Source organism: Gadus macrocephalus, chromosome 3, assembly GCF_031168955.1.
Source record: "Gadus macrocephalus chromosome 3, ASM3116895v1".
NCBI lineage: Eukaryota > Metazoa > Chordata > Actinopteri > Gadiformes > Gadidae > Gadus > Gadus macrocephalus.
In genome coordinates, this window is record NC_082384.1 from 8,816,039 (window position 1) to 8,818,538 (window position 2,500).

Below are 2,500 nucleotides of genomic sequence, written 5' to 3' on the forward strand. Positions count from 1 at the left end.
TGTGTGTGTGTGTGTGTGTAGGTGTGTGTGTGTGTGTGTGTGTGTGTGTGTGTAGGTGTGTGTATGTGTGTGTGTGTGTGTGTGTAGGTGTGTGTGTGTGTAGGTGTATGTGTGTGTGTGTGTGTGTGTGTGTGTGTGTGTGCGATCGTGCACGGGAATGCTTGCATGCTTCGAAGTCTATCGATCGATCCCATGTGTGTCTGAGCAGCCTCGTGTGGGTGAGGTTTCAAGCGCAGGGCTCCTAATGGAGTCCAGGGATGAGAGGAGGCACGCAGAGTCCTCGGAGCCAAGAGACTCTCTTCACCCCCCCCCCCCACCGCCACCCACCCGGCGGTCCGTCCCGTCCCATCCCCTCGTCTGCCGTCCCTCTTACTTGTTCGCCATGACGTCTGTTTTGATTGGCTCCTGTGTGGTAAACATGAGGATTAATGCTGCTGCAGGGTCGCCCGTGTCGTCACGTTTAAACAGTGTCTGGGTTTCACTGACAGGAAACATCAGGTTAAAGGAGGCTGCATAGAACATTCTGATCCTGCTGTGTGTTACGTGCATTGCAGACGTTGCCAACAATCTGCAATGGGCAAGGACATTCACACATAAACACATGCACACGCAAATGCACACACATTGTACAATGTCCCTGTTGATTCTCTGCAGGGGTCAATTAGCAGTACCTAATTGTATCATTCCATCAACATGGCTCACCACACACACACACACACACACACACGCGCGCGCGCGCCAAAGTGCACACACACTCACACAAGTGCACTACACACGCGCACACACACACGCCAAGGCACAAATGTACATACACACACAAACACACATAGACACAGACACACATACATATACACACACACACACACACACACAAACCAAGGAACCAAACGTACACACAAGCACGCCATCCCCATTCCCTCAGTCCCACACACAGGGCGAGTGGGGCAGCCAGCGGTGTGTGTAGAGGGTTAAAGCAGAGGGAGGAACATGGGGGGCATGGAGGGAGACATGGATGCTGTGTGGGGGTAATGGAGCGGCTGGTCCTCATTATCGTTTTCCATTGGAGTCCAAACAGCAAGCATCCACGCACGCACACACACAGACACACACCCGACTCATTTACATTCAGCTTCCTGCTCAGAGGCAGACCGCGCCACCAGTTGTTTGTCTTGGAGCGACGGTTGAAGTTTAATGCGTCTCCTTATAAAACTGCAACAACAAATACGACCGTTGGTGCGAGAATAACAGACTGGTAATACTTCAGAATGTTCTGATGGTTTCTCTGCCGTGTCGTATTCCTGGCGGAGATGTAAGGAATGGTTTTACACGGCGCGCACCAGAAAAGTTACCCAAGCACCGCCACACTGAAATATCACCGGAATGGATGTTTTTCGTTGCTGCTCGTAGGTACTCTCGCTTCCTTCCTCATAAAAAGCTGTGGGTAGGTGCGCTGTGTGTGCCTCAAAAACCTCAGGCAAGCATTCCCTCGGGCTCGGCACAATCCCGATTTTCCAAAGTGCTTTACGAACGTGCATGCTGCACATTGGTGGATAGTAAACATGTGTGCCCGCGAGTGCGTGAGAGAGAGCGTATCACAGCGTGGTTTGTGGGAAATCCTTACTTTCCCTCTTAAAGACGTCACGGCGGCCTTTATTTATGTGGCTCTCCATCACCGCCACACCGTCTCCAGGGGCCACGCAGGACCCCGAGAATGAACCAAGGAAAATGGGGACGACCACGTCCAGCTGTAAATCCTCCGCCGGACCAGGGAGAGCACACAATGGAGAGGGAGAAGCGGGCGGCTGAAGGGCCCTGAAAGTGGTTGCGCCATTGGGGGACAGTTAGCCCCACAATGGGCACCGTGTGGACATTTACATCAGACGGCCCCCCCGGGGTAACACTGAACACTAGATGACTCCGGCGGGTCTAAATCAAATGAGCTGAGAGAGTGAAAGCGTTGCAGGAAGACCACGGTGGACGCAGAGCAACGGCGCACAGCACGTCCCGTTTCCGAGACAACAACATGCGCCATTGTTGGCTTGGCTACAGTACGCCGTTTCGTTTTTCCACATCGACGGGAGCCAGGCTATGGCAGGCAGGCAGGCAAACACGTGTAGCCAAGCCCACTTTTCCATCTCGGCGAATTGGGAGAAAGGCAGGACGGAATGAGTGGAGGAAACGGGAGAGGCTTGAGGTTTCGATACCACACAATTATCTCTCATGCCTGTTCTACCTACAGGACTGAAGTGGCTTCTTCTTCAGTGATTTACCATTTCTGTCTCTCACACTCTCTCTCTCTCACGCTCTCTGTCCCTCTTCCTCTGTCCCTCTTACTCTCCCTACATCTCTCAGTTTCTGTTCCACCTCCAACGCACAAAAAACAGTGGACTAGAAAATTAACTATTTCGATTATTATTCAATATAATTGCAGGAGAGCTCCAGTGAGCAGGAAGTGGAGCGTCGCTTTGGGATACGTGATTGGCTGACGATTCACGGGGAT

At 52.3% G+C, this 2,500-nt stretch overlaps 1 protein-coding gene across 2 annotated transcripts in view; it reads left to right on the forward strand.

Moving 5' to 3' along the window:
- klhl5 (kelch-like family member 5) overlaps nt 1-2,500 on the forward strand; it is a 32,693-nt gene that overhangs the window by 2,863 nt on the left and 27,330 nt on the right. The gene's annotated exons all lie outside the window — the stretch shown is intronic.